Source organism: Amblyomma maculatum, chromosome 11 (genome assembly GCF_055883805.1).
Source record: "Amblyomma maculatum isolate TAMU_Amacu chromosome 11, ASM5588380v1, whole genome shotgun sequence".
Lineage (NCBI taxonomy): Eukaryota > Metazoa > Arthropoda > Arachnida > Ixodida > Ixodidae > Amblyomma > Amblyomma maculatum.
In genome coordinates this window covers 45,850,995-45,866,010 of record NC_139354.1, presented here as the reverse complement: position 1 = coordinate 45,866,010, position 15,016 = coordinate 45,850,995, and positions in this window count along the sequence as shown.

Sequence of the window (15,016 nt, the reverse complement as noted above, 5' to 3'; positions counted from 1 at the left end):
TAGCAAAATAAAATTTGACAACTCAGTGCAACCGTTTGATTCACTTATCCGTTAAACTTTAATTGAATATATGTCCCAGGATAAGTTCGCGCCCGACGAGCAGTACTGTTTCAATATCTGCGAGGAGGATTCGCAACTGGCGGTCAAAAGGGTCCAATGTGATTTCACGTATCCATAGCTAGGCACTTCAATTGTCGGCAGCTGCCGATCTAGTATCTAGTAATATCTAGTATTAGCAGTCTGCAGCTGTAGAGGTTCAATTCTGAGTAGCATAGAGAGCGATTCTGCGGCAACCTTTAGAAAAGCAGGACCTGTGACAACAGAATCAAAAATGCAACACAAACCTTTATACCAAGTCTTCGGAGAAAACTTCAGACAACCTAAGATTGTCCCTAAAGAGAGTTTTGTTTACAACATACATAATATATATTTGAGCATTCTTTTGCCGTACGTAGTTAACAACTTTAATATTCGAAGCCTGTACTCTGCGGATATTATACACCGCTGTCCTTCAGTGAGTTAAACAGTTTGCTATATTTTACTGATTATTCTGCCTTTTTACATATCATAAAGCATACTGTGGCACGCGTGAGTGACCTTTATCTTTATAATTACATGCTTCTAGAAAAAAACTTACTGATGAAAAAGGTGTGCACTGGGTATGATTATGCAATATGAATGACTCATACCTGAAAAATATATCATTTTGTCGCAACCACGGCAAAGATAAAGCCCAACCATTCAGTATTTAGTTTTGGACACAATAATCAATGTAAAAAAGCAAAACTGCGTAAATAGCTCACGGACTGGAGATATAGAAATCAAAATCGCACTACGACATTTTGTGGATATGTGTCCTGTCTTTGCCTTCCCGCAGTATTGCCTTTTATTCTGTATGCATTTTGTTGTATAGAAGGCAGAATAAATTTGATTTTGAATTAATGTGAAAGCACTAATATGGAGGTTATAATCTGAAAAATTATCTAACGTTAGGGTGTCAGCTTGGAGTGTTTCCACACTGAAAACGCCATCAGGTTGGACCGGTTTCAAAGTGGTGGGGCTCTAAATCGTGTGCTCAGGTTTATTAGCCGAGTGTGTTAAAAGAATGAGCTACCCCGGCGTTTGCTTTCGGTTTCGATAAGAAGCATTATGTGGGCTATAACCTCCGCCCCTTCTACAGTAACGAACTCACTCTAGTGTGCAATCACATTCTGCTAGGATTTATTGAATGCTCGCACCACTTACGCTAGCTTCAGCTTTTCGACGGATCTCATCCACAACATGCTGCGAGAGACGCTACAGAGATCCTTCTTATCTTTTGTTCCTGTAGAGTGGCAGGTATGGGGGCGGCCAGCGGAGATATGCTTTCTTACTATACTGGAACTTGAATATCGAGAAACGAAAACAAGACTGAAGGTCTTGAGTACCAAGAATGGTGTACCAAAGCTCAAGTGCCGTGACAAGCTGCAGGCGCTAGCTAGTACACATCAATCCACTAGAGCTACATAACAATCAGGAAAAGAGGCGACACAACCCTGTCGCTATGCGCATTCAGTTAGATTTGTAGGGGTGGCGCGGCCGCACGAGGCAGCACCAGTACTAGAGGGATTTTTCTCTGTGTCGCTCTGTACAAGCGCCTAACTGCGATGCACATATAATGTTCGCGTGTTTTGAATGCCTCTAATTAGAGCCGGGAGGCACTTCCCTTTGTAGCCCTGGGCTTCGAACTCGGTTTTCAGCAGCGCTTGCGAACGGCGCATACTTGCACGGCGCGTAGCTGCGACTGCAGCATCATACAAATCACTCCCAAGTTAGAAGATTGGGAAGGGGCGTGCACGTAAAGTGACATTCACCCAGCATGCTTTTATGATCGGAAACCAAAAGGTACGCACCTTTATACATTATATTTATTGTAACAGTATCCGTACTTGTATATGAGTAGAAATTTTATTACCCACGTACATGGATGCTTCGAATGTTGGTTGCACATGATTGCGTATCTGCACACAGTGGTTAAATTACCATGCATGCGTGCCACTTACTTCATCTTCAATTACTTAGCGCATTTATTTACCTTTTTATGTCCCGTCCTCGATATATATATAGCTTCCGAACCAATTAGAAATAAAACCCTCCAATCCGTTATTGAAAGCTTTTTCAAGCCCTAACTACACGTTCATCTGGTATGAATATATGGTCTAACATTTCTAATTTATTCTCGTGAAATAAACTTGGAAAATATCAGATACATATTCGAATCAAATTTTCACCCAAATGAAAGTTGCTATGAAATTCAATATGCCCTAAATCGCCTGACGGATCATTGCTCCTATGCGAGAAACTTTGTGTCAACTGTTTAACCAATTTCAAATTCGACAATTTTATCTGACATCTGAAATTGCTTCCAAATTTTATATGTGCTGTATAATTACGGGAGTATATACAAAGTATATTCGCCTGTCAACTCTATGTACACTTTTTTATTCAGCAAAGTACATATAAAGCGGTGAAGTCCTATTAGCTTCGTATATAATCATATTAATGCAGACTATAAATACATACCGCGTTGACAGAGTCAATGAGAGGATCATACGGATTCTAAAAACTGTTGACTACCATTTTTGTAAGCGTGGTGGGGTGCCGTCGACACTTTCTTCGTTTCTTGCGCGCCTGAGTGGGTTGAGTTGAGGGGTAGAAGAGGGATCGGCTATATACTCCGGGCTAATTAAGATCATAATGTTTATGATTAGGATACTTAAAAAAGGTGTACTTAAATGTTGCATTGTGTCACTACAGAAAAAGGCCGTGAAAGATCAGCGCGCGTGCCACTCCCCCGTAGGTTCGCCAGCAAAATCAAAAAGCGCCGGTGGCAGTCTCGTTTTTTCCGCCATAGCCTTGAATGAGATGGTCATGATCATTTGATATCGGCGCCTGTGACCAAGCTTGGATGATACAAGATGCTATAAAGACGCACTCGACTGAACGCAAAAAAAGCTCTTGTTAACTGCCTGATCTCGACTGATATAGTGTTGACCATCTTAAATACCGATAATCTTTGTTCAGCGTATGTCTCAGATGGCTGTTCAGTGGATGCGGCAGAAATGGGAGAGCAGGTCTTGCGGTGACTTTGCACTGGGTCGTGATATCAAGAATCACCTTGTTCCGAACTGTGAAATCTCAATACTGCTTACACAGTGTGAAGGTGGAAGACGGACAAGATAAGGTAGGTAGGCAGGTTTGAAGCGTACGAGTAGTAGTCTTGGTCTTACGGAAAATTACTCTCGGATGTTAGCCGAGCTTTGACATTGGCCTGCCAGCGTGGCCGCAGCAGGATGCACTTGGGCTCTGGTGCTGTTACTGGATGAGGGAGAAAGATAAAAAAAAATGATTGAAAGTTTCTGCGTGTTTCGCTCTCCCCCTACACCCCCCCCCCCCCTTTCCAATCTCTTCTTGGATACGATTTGTCATAGATTCTGACGAGCTCATAAATAATAGATATGTTGCCACCTCGTTGACATTTCCAGTTCGTCCTTCATATGAAAGGACCTGTGTGAAGCTTCTGGTAAATCTTTTCGCAGCACGAAGTTGTCCAGGTGGTGATAAATCTCCCTCCCTGCAGGAGATAAACTTATAGTTCGACTCCGTTCCTTATTGTCGGCATCTTTTTAATTATGAAGAGCTTTTGGTTCTAAAAATATTAACGTCTAATGATTTTTCTGTAGACGTTAATATTCCACCTAAAGTGGAATCCAAAGAACAAAATCAATAACACGTGAAAACATTTCGCAGATTGTTCTTTCCACACACCTTGAAATGTGCACTAAATCCAAGCGAATTTGTTTACTTTCAGGAGACAAATTGTTGGTCCAGATGGAAGACCGAAAAGAGGTACTGCTTCACGATATTTGCTATGCAAGACATGGAATCATTTTATTATCTCTACGAGGACTTGCAGTATATTTGTGTCATATATGTTACTGGCACTACCGTAGACAATAGACGAAGGGAGTGGCGTTGCAATGAAAGAAATTCTTTATTAGGTTAACCGGTGCCTGCAAAAGATCTACGCAGCTTGGCAGTGGCATTACAGCAAGATTGCTCGGCGGTCGGCGAACAAGGAATGCTCGGCGCAATTGGCAGAGTTCATTTTCCAGTAGGCTTAGAAGCACCTAAATAAACCAGAGAATGGATGCGGAAGAAATCCGGATCAATATAAAAACGTTGAGCTCGCCTGCGATTGTTACAGAGTAGTCTCGGCGTATCCAGGCCTGCAAGAACGCGATGAAGACGCGTTTATCGATAAAAAGCACGAAGAAACTATGAGTTCAAGGTCGGTCTGTTTACGCAATCACACTTATAAGGACGCATGATAAGGAGTGTGGAAAATAAAGATTCGCTGCAATAGTGATGAATGTACAGGCCAACCATCTTTATACAGCCGCCCCGTCTCAACGACTTCATTAAAAACAATGTGAGCATTATTGCAAACGGCTTGTAATGGAGCAAAACCATTGCTCGCTAAAAATAATTCTGCCTGCACACGGCATTGCTGAAGGAAGCCATAACTCAAACGTATTAGCATAGTTTTCTGAAACAAAAGAGCAAGAGAACGATACTGCAACATTATCTTTTATGTTTGTTTCGCCCACATCTTATTAGTGCCTTGTAAGGCGCAAGAGCTTGCCTCCTGCCTTAAACACGAATGATAGCTTCGTTTCTTTGGCCAGAAATACAACAAAATGGGTTATCCTGTATCATACGCTGGCAGCGAACGCTCTTCTTTGCCGCGTAACCAAATACGTCAATCGTCCTACAAACAATCATTTCCTACTCACATCATTTGAAACCTGTGCATGTTATATAACTATCAGTTATTTGGCCTTACATTCTTAACTGCATAGCTAATAATTGTTTTCCTTGATGTTGCCAACAGGGATAGCCTACCGAGGACAAATGTGCACACGTTATAAGCTTGCGATTGTGAAAGACGATGGGATGTTCTCAGGAGTCAACACAGCTGCTCATGAATTCGCGCACTTGTAAGAACCCCGCCCGCATTGGATGCGTGTCCGTGAACTATCGCTCGTAAGCGAGTACTTTAATTTTGTTCTGCTTTGAAGTCTAGCACATCTAAAATTTCTGTCCTATTTCGTACAAAGGGGGTTGGAGGGTGCACAAAGCTACAAGAAATATTTCGCCATAATCCATTTTCAGAAATACAGAATCGCTAAGCTAGCTTCATGATCATGTTTTTAAATCCAGTCTTCCAGACAATAATGGTGCCTATATAGTAAGCATAGTGTTGTCCCAAAGGGCTGTAGAGAGCACCTACATGGACATCGTTAGACTGTTCTCGTAAAAAAGATCTATGAACAAAAACAATTCCACGCTAAGACTCACAATCAACCCAAATGGCAAAGCTTCTTCTATGAACAAAAATAATTCCACGCGAAGACTCACAATCAACCCAAATGGCAAAGCTTCTTCTATGAACAAAAATAATTCCACGCGAAGACTCACAATCAACCCAAATAGCAAAGCTTCTTCTATGAACAAAAACAATTCCACGCGAAGACTCACAATCAACCCAAGTGGCAAAGCTTCTAGGTAATGAAGCATTAGATGTCACGTAAGGCGCTACGTGTTCGTTACACAAGGCCCAATCTGGTTTGAAATTCTTCCAGTCATACAATTACTGAAGATAAAAAAACATTTTTATCGAAAATATTTTCCTGGGAATAAAAATGGAAAGTTTCGTTGAATTGTCATCCGTCGTTCACCTGTTTTATAGCCTTAGTTGAAAGGAACCTATCCTGCATTCGATTGCATAAATTGTGCTAGTCGATTTCTTTTACAGCTTACAGACAGTTTATTTTAAGGACTCCGACTGTCTTTGCAAACTGTGCAGATTTGTTGCGCAAGGACACACATCATGTGTGTTAGGAGCCCTAATAAATAGGCGAATACTACGTAAAGTACCACGATTAATTTTTTTATTTAAAAACAAGTTTTAATACGAATTCAAACTACGCTGCAATGTGCCAAGTTTCAAATTCGATAATCGGCAATGTACGAAATATTTGAACTTGGTGGACACTTAGACGCTGAAGGGTATGACGCGAAAGCGTTAGCAGCTCCCACGTTCCGCCGGATTATCGTCGGCATGCGTGCACTTTGCTACTTACGTAATTACTTAATGGATAATTTGTGCCCTGGTATGTGTGATATATAACATACTGTCGTAACTACCATATTATGCGCGAGATCAACCCTTATATATAAAGCCCCGCTTTAACAAAGTCATTTCCCTAATGGGGTAACACTTTCGGGGCGGAATCGAACGTTCCTGGACTCGAGACACGTCTTATCCTATGAAGCTACTGCCAACTAAGGCATGTCACATGGTCTTGGGAAGGGAAACACCCAACCATTCAGTGCTCGGCGAAGTAGGTTGGCAACTGTCACATACCAGAGCCTAGTTCTTAATTTTTCCTTTACGACTCTGACAACTATTGCACCCGGCCAAAGTTTCCCTTTGAACGCCTTTATGCTGCGGTATAAAACAAAATTGTGGGACCCTTAAGCCCAGTCTTTATGGACATATGACTTGACAGCCGTAATGATTCATTGTTTTGGTATATGTTGTTTGCTGCTGCCTAAGTTACCAGCTCGTTAACCTGTGTCTCCCGTCTCTCACACACACTGTTCGCTCATGTAACGAAGCAGCACGCACGGACGACGAAGGAGAACAAGGCTCACAACCAGGTGCCTTGTCTGTCATTTCTTCGTTCTTCGTTTGTGCTCGCTGCTCTGTTGACATGAATATCTACCAACCAGACGAATTGGCCGTTTTAGCAAACTATTCGCTAAGCATTTATTCCTTAGCATAACATTTGATTTTCTCGTGCAGTGGTCAGTCCTTTCACTGACTACAATTTGAATTCGTGAATGATTGGACATGGTTATTCAGAAGACGCTGAAAAATGACAATAATTCTAAAACAGAAACTTCAACTTGAAAAGGCTGCAGATAGTTTTACCGATGGGCCACAATTTTTATGTGTGATCTGAACGTCGATGAGCTTATAATATAATATACTTATAATATACAAGTGTATGAATTTCATGCTTATTTAGTAGAGAATTTCAGTATACCCACACCAATTTATAATATTATGCATTATGATAAGCAGCTGCTGGCGCCAGACGAGCACACTGCACACTTGTAAGCAATGTTTTGATTTTATCCTCAGCCAGACTATAGCCACTGTAGCCTGAAGGCCTCTCCCATATTCCGCCAATTAACCCGGTTTATTTTTTTGCAAGATCCAAGTTATCCCTGCCAACGTTTAATCTCGTCCGTCCACCTACAATTCCGCCGCCGCCTGCCACGCATTTCTTCCCTTGGATTCCAGTTTCTTACCCTAAGCGATCATCGGTCATCCTCTCCCACCCCATGCCCATTTCTTCTTCTTGATTTTCACTACAGTGGCAGTAACTTGAGTTATTTTTCTCACGCACTCAGCACACTTCTCTCTGAACGTTACCGCTGCCATTGTTTCGTTCCATAGCCCTCTGCGTTGTCCTCAACTTAGGTAGACCACTCTTCGTTAGCCTCCACGTATCAGCCCCATAGGTGCGTACAGGTAAGATGCAACTGTCGTATACTTTCCCCTTAAACGATGCCGGTAAGCTGCTTCATAATCTCCGAGTGCTTGCCGAATGCGCTCCATCCCATTCTTATTCCCCTTGTTATTTCCCTTTAATGGTACGGATCTGTGGTTATTGCCTGTTCTAAGTAGACATATTCGCCTACTATTTCCAGTGCTTCGCCGTCTGTCTTTAACTGCAGTTCTTTCCCGAGGCTGTTGAAAATTACCTTATCCTTCTGCAAAATATGTTAAGCATAATTTTCTACTTTTCCTGTCTATGTCATCAACCATTCATTGCAGTTCATCCCCAGATTTACTTAGCAAGACAATATCATCAGCAAATCGCAGATTACAGAGGTATTCTCCATTTGCCCTTATCCCTAACAACTCCCATTCCAAGCCGGAATACATGCCCTTTATAGGTGGCAATTCTCAGTTTGTCATATGCATTGCACTGTTGCGTTCTGAATACCTTAATTAACCAAAATGCTTGCGAGAAAATATTAAACAATTGATGTCAGCCTTAATCTTAAAGACCCTGAAGCCAACCTAGTATGAACATTTGGTACTACTTCATATCCAGGATAATCCTTTTTGACACTTCAATTTTACCTCAATTTTAGACGTTTTAGTTATCCATTTTATGTGTATTTTCCTTGCCTTAATTCTTTAATTGTTTCAAGGCTTTCAGTCTCAAGGTTTTGTGCGACAGTAATTAGGCACAATGGTAACTTTTACCGCAAACGGCAAAATAGTTTATAACTGAAATCCAATTTTTAAAGTGCCATATTCTTTTCGGTAAAATAAAAGTTGTATTGTACGTTTTCCCTTACTTTGTGCCACTATTACTTTTATGCAGGCTCAATACCCAACATGATGGCGAGGGAACCTCCAAAGGCTGCCGTGCGAGTGCAAATTACTTGATGAACCCCGCTGGCCAAAGGTCAAAGCCCGCAAAATTTTCGGAATGCAGTAAACAAGCTATTGCGAAATTTATAGCGTAAGCTTATGTCATTCCATTTGGCACCATTTTAGGACACTCTCTTTTTAACTTGGAGGAACAATTGTGAAGCAGGAACTTGAATGTTTTTCTTCACGACGGAAAACGTCTAGCGCGCATTGGAGTTCAGAACTAAACAATTAACACGGTTTTCTCAAATATAACCTTAATGAAGCATGATGAACGACTGAAATTCTGCTGTCATCTTAGCTTCATTTGTTTATAGCTGAAATCGCTAACAGCACCTTTTCTGCTACAGTAGTTTGTAGGGATAAAACCGAGATGGTATTATGGTGGAGTTCGTGGTACGAAGCTCATAAGAGCACAGAAGAAGCAGCAAACAAAAGTTCAATACAACATAATTTACATAAGTCACATAATATTTCAAAAAAAGGATTTCAGCAATCCTATTTGATATTATTTTGTCATGTGCATCATGTTCATTTACTGCGCGTAGGTATCAATCTACCGTAGTCGTCACCATTGGGTCATTGTACGTTTTCTCGTTTAATACCTTTCATGACTCCTTAAAGATGCATGATGCACAACTACGTAATGATGTATGAGAGAAAACAGTTCAGGGTGCAAAACACCCACCTGCGCCATTCGCGGTCACTGAGGTTCACTTCCATAAACCCATGCAGGAGTCGTGCTGCATCCTGTTTACGACCGAAAAAGGAGATGGATTCACCTTCTATTTTGGGAAGAAAATAAAGTGAAGTATGATAGCCATTTGTGGCATTTTTATCACCCTCTAGTTTATTTGAGCTTAATATTTTTTGGATCAACTGCCATAGAATGCAGTTGTGTCCTGTAATGTTATGAGGCACTAAGGGATTCTTTTCTGAAAACGCGCAATATATGTTAATTTGTGCTACAAAAAATTCAGTTTTTGCATTTAGGAGTGGAAAGATAGCCGAGGGCCTGTTAATGCGTAAAAATATAGATATATAACATTATATTATTGTATTAATATTGCAATCGGGATAGACCTATTTCGGAAAGAGAGGTATTGTAGGCTCCCTAACTTCATCGGTGAATGCTGTGCGCTAGTATTCATTTATCAAATAACTATTAGAGACAAGTGCGTATGTACCCTAGGTATGCAATGAGAGCTTTGTGGCTGAAGTGAATTCTGCTGTTATCCCAGTCGGAAAGAACTACAGAAACTTTTCTGATGTTACGACAGAACTTGTGTGCGGTTTTTGACGGGAGACCTGTTGTGACAACAGAACATTCTCTAGTAACATCAGAAATTTCTTTAGTTACAACAGAAAAGTGCTACAGAACTACAGACAACAGAATTATACTACAGAAAATCTACAGAACTACAGAAAAGTACTACAGAACTACAGAGAAATCTGATGGTTACGACAGAACTACAGGATATTTTGTCGCATTTTTGACAAATTTCTGTAGTATTTTTCGACTGGGATCTGCAGGTCCTTGAGTTAGCATTCTTAGAAGGATAGAAAGAGCATGCAACATTAAACAGTAATGTATATATAATGCATTTGAAGTGATCGCACACAATTGACATCAGCATTTCTGTCGGGCAAAAAAAAATATTTTCCTTGAAGATCCACGTTATTGCATTTGGGAACTTCATCAAGCACCCAAATGCGCTTCGAGCTACATCTCTTAATGCCTTAGTCTTTTTCATGGTAAAATGATGCAGATTCCGGAATCGCTAAATGCTAAAACTCAGATCTATTGAAGCCGCTCTATTCGACATGCGTCACTTTAGTACAGTGTGACATACCTGTTTAAGATACAGCAAGGAATTAAACAAATCAATGTAGAAATAGCATGCTCTTTAACGCAGATCATTTATTTTGAGCAGTGGTACTCTCAACATGAGTGGCACATTGCGGAGAAAGAGAGAAATTATGAACGGCATTCTGGCAGTAATAAATTCTAGTCTGCTCCTTCAGTTCAGTGCTGGTTGCACTGAAGTCAGTATGAAGCTGTCGCTGCCTACTGTGTCCAGCAGACATGATGAGTTGATGTCATCTTTCTATTTTCAAGACTTCATAAAAATTACTCTATATGATTCTCGCAGATGACAGTGTCTTCACAAGTAGAAAAGCACTCCTTTATTGTGGTTTCAACAAAGTTTCTGGCAGTCAAGAGATTAATAGACTAAGAACGTAAAGAGACGTTCTCTTTACGTGGTGCTAGGCGTGTGCGAGAGATTTGGTTTTGCAACATATGCTTACTTCAGTCAAGAACGAAACACTCTTTAATAATTTTTATCCTTGTGACTGACTTGTATGAACTTTGCAGCTAATTTTTAAATGGTCAAAATAATAATATTGGTAATAAATGTTTTGCGATGTTACTAAAATTTACCACCTTTCTTTTTCAGACGCCAGGAGCATTTCGCTGCTTTTGGCAAATGCTATATTATGCCAAAAGAAGGAGCGACCAGACAATGCAACAGACGCTTGCGTTGCTGATATATTTTTTCCAGATTTGAAAAGATTCTCAACATCTTGAACATGCGAAGTAAAAGCGGTGAAGCACTGTGCATAGTATGTCATGTCGTTGTTTACCACCGCTAAAATACCCACTTGACATGTGGTGCAAATTGATCATAGCTTTCAGAAATGGCAGCAATATTGCAATGAGAAACATTCGCTTTCAAAGTTGATCCTCAATATTATGTCCCACCGCGCATAAGCGCTCTAACAAGCAAGACCCAACGAAACATCCGAAATGGCTGTTTTTCGCACGGTTTGAAGCCTCTTTCGATACAAACTTTTACCGGTCATAAATTTAAGAGATGTGATCCAACGCAAGTAGAAGAGCAGTGTCAAAATTGCGTCCCGTCTTCATTAAAGTTTTGTTGTCATAAATTCCAGCTTTGAATAGCGCTGTGTTGTGATAGGGTGAGGTGTGATAGATTACGGCCACACCTTCAACTCGTGCCTGGAATTCGCTCTGGGCATCAAAACGCAAATGAAAACACAACAGGGTAGAGAGCATTTTAAAAACCTGGTCAAACTTAACTGCCAGCAGCTTATATACTCATTGTTTAATTGCCCAACCAGCAATGGTTCGCGTCGAAACAAACAAGTGGTGTCGCATTGCATTCGTAAAATACATGCGAAGTTCTAAACCTCAGGTGTTTTAATGGTCCGCCTAACTTATTTGGTTGTATGCGCATCAAACCCCAGCTAAGTATGCAGACAGCTTTCGTCGCGGTATTGAACGAGTAATAGTGATGGGCTGGTTGCAGATGGGAATTGTGTGAATTCTGACTTGATCATTTCCTCACTATTGAGGCTAGTCGCAATCATTAGCAAAACTTTTTTGTCACATATCTCTTCCTGTCGAGCTTACTCAAGGTGAAGTAAATAAGTATCCCTACGATTTAGTTGGTTCATTGTTTTTTTTTGCGTTCTTTGTATAATTTATTCCTTAAGAATACGAATGTATATAGAACAAAACACATTTGCAAACACTGCCAAAGAGTCTGATTATGCTCGAATACTTTGTTTCTGACATGGATTTGAGGTAATTGCTGACACCCATTGTAATGACAAACAGAGGACGCTGTAAATCACGTAGGGGTGTCACTCAAGCCACTATTAGATATATCGTAACGTGAAAAAAGTTATGTGGAGCACATCGCACAGCACAACAATGAAAGAGGAACAGAAGATAGCAGACGCTGGAAGCCCGAATCTCTCCTTGTTGTCGTGAACCTGCTTGTCTTAAAAGTTTCAGCAAGCGGCTTGTATATGCTAGTCAGGAATCCTGTCTACAGTGAAAGAAACTAGCATCTATGTTCGACTGTATTGCTCAAAGCAGATATTGTACACCAGCACGTCTGTGCCAGTTAAACGCAGGACCTCGTAGTACTTAAATTCAGTATGCAGGAAGTATGGATTCTTATCTCGCCATCCTATCGTACAGGAGAGGCCCGTGTTAACAGCTCCTGCCGGGCGGGCCATATCATGTGAATCATAAAACAGCGATACCGCCGATACGTTCCCGCAATGCCAGCCACCATCAACGTCTGCCAAGTAAGGCCCGTAATGCTTAGCTCACCGCTGCAACGCTATATTCATTTTTTCACCTACGTTCTCTTGTTGTACGCGCCTCAGACATCAGCTAAGCCTGCAGAAAGCTTTCTTCGGTGCTGAACGAGCGACGGTGATGTGCTGGTTAAAGTCGGAAAATGTGTCAATTCTGACCTGATGATTTGCTCATTATTGAGGTTTTAACACTGTCGCGTTAGAAATCGTCAAAAGCAAAACGGCACCTGCGAATCTTCAGAAATAGATTCATCATCATAATCAACATCATCCCCATCAGCAACATGACTATGTCCACTGCAGGTCGAAGGCCTCTCCCATATTCTTCCAATTGACCAGTAATTTGCTAGCTGCATACACTTGACCCTTGCAAACTTCTTCAGATATGCCCACCTAACTTTCTGTCGCCGCCTGCTACGCTTGCGTCCCTAGGAATACAATTGGCTTCTCTTAGAGGCCATCGGTTGTCCTCTATTCGGGCTACGTGCCCTCCCCATACCCTTTTCTCGTTGATTGCCACTAGAATGGCAGCAACTTCAGTTATTTCTCTGACCCACTCTGCACGCTTCTTACCTCCTAATATTACCGCTACCAATTTTCGTTCCATAGCCATGTCCTCAACTTACGTTGAACCCTCTTAGTTAGCCTCCATGCTTTAGCTCCATAGCTGAGTACAGGTAAGATGCAACTGTTGTATATTTTATTCTCGAGCGATAACGGTAAGCTGGTGGTCATAATCTGTGAGTGCTTGCCAAATGTCTGCCATACCGAGTAGAACGTGACATAAGTTGCGGCTTCAGGTGGCAGGCGGAAATAGTCGACACTGAAAGGGCGGTGCACAACAGGAGAGGTTGGGTCGAAAGGAGAGGGGAGGTTAAGTTTAACTAAGCTTCTAACACAGTCTATGATGGCTGCATGGTCAGAAGGTCGAGGCCAAGAATGACGTCGCGAGGGAAATGCTGTAGAAGTGTGCACAGACAGTAGTATAGCAGCCATATATCTTTGCGTGGGCAGAACACAAGCCAACGACCTTAGAGGGTGGGCCATCAGCGACACGTACAAACGGAATAGGCGCAGGAATGAACACGTTTTGCAAGTGACAGCGTAGTTCAGGTCTCATGCTCACCGGTACCAATCAGGGCTTAAACGGCTGTTCGATTAACGAGCACAGTGAGCAGATTACGACGCACACAAAGAGTTAGACGTGGATTTGTGATAGTGGTCTCTACTACAGCATCACTTCTAGCTGCTGCAGCACCTAGGTTTCCGTCGAGGAGCGGCCATAGGGACTTGGAGATTAAAACCGGCGGCGTTGGGACGAACGGGACTGACGACGATGTGGGAAGGGCGATAGGTTGAGGTGGGATGGCTCGGGGTCAACTGCAGTGCTAGAAGGGTCGTACTGAGGCGATACGGAACGAGAGCGGTCCCCTTAGATAGAAAAGGCTGGAAGTTGGGACCTTTGTGGCTGGAAATATCGATTACGGCAATAACGGGTGATATGGCCGACGCAGAACGAAGCAAAAGAAATAGGCCGGTTATCAGGTGTGCGCTATCTGTGTGGATTCCGTCGACGCTGGGCAAAATAGATGGGTCGGTTAAGATAAACTGTGCGATTGTCAGTGTCATAAGCAGGTCGACCGCGATAAACGACGTTAATATTGGCTGCAGTGGGTGGGCTGACGGCAGCAAGGGAGTTGAAGCCCACAGTGGCGAGCTCTTGGCGGACAACAGCCTGAATTAGGGGAACGTGCGGAAGGTGGATGTCGACACAATGTGGCGGCCAGGTTGCGAGAGAGATGGCCTCTAGTTCACGGTGAACGATACAGGTCACATTTTCGGTTTCGGTCGAGGCTGGCTGGTGTTTTGGCGACAAGTCTTGACATGTAGATGTCGGAGCAGTATTTGGAAGGTGAGCAAATGACGGTGCTATGGACGGCTCTTGGCGTCTTAAAACGGCGGCATTCTTTTATGATGATACCAATAATGTGGGCGCCTTTGTTTGCAAGCATGTTTAATGCATAGTCTGCGATACCCTTCCAGACATGACCAAGTGAGTGGGACGCCGACAAGTTGGAATCCAGTCTGTGGCACAAGGCGAGCAGATCCAGAATATAGGCCACGTATGATTCAGTAGATGTTTGACACGGGTATCGAGGGTTCTCCTGGGATTTTAGAGCTGAGCTGTTTGGCGACCGTTACTCAGTTTTGCGCCGTCGTCGGTGTCGGCCGCGTCGGCCTCGGAGCCAGCTCTGCCCCTCTTTCATCCCCCAGTTCGAGCCAGCGCTTCGGCAACCGTAGCCTCGCAGGAAGAGGGGGGTG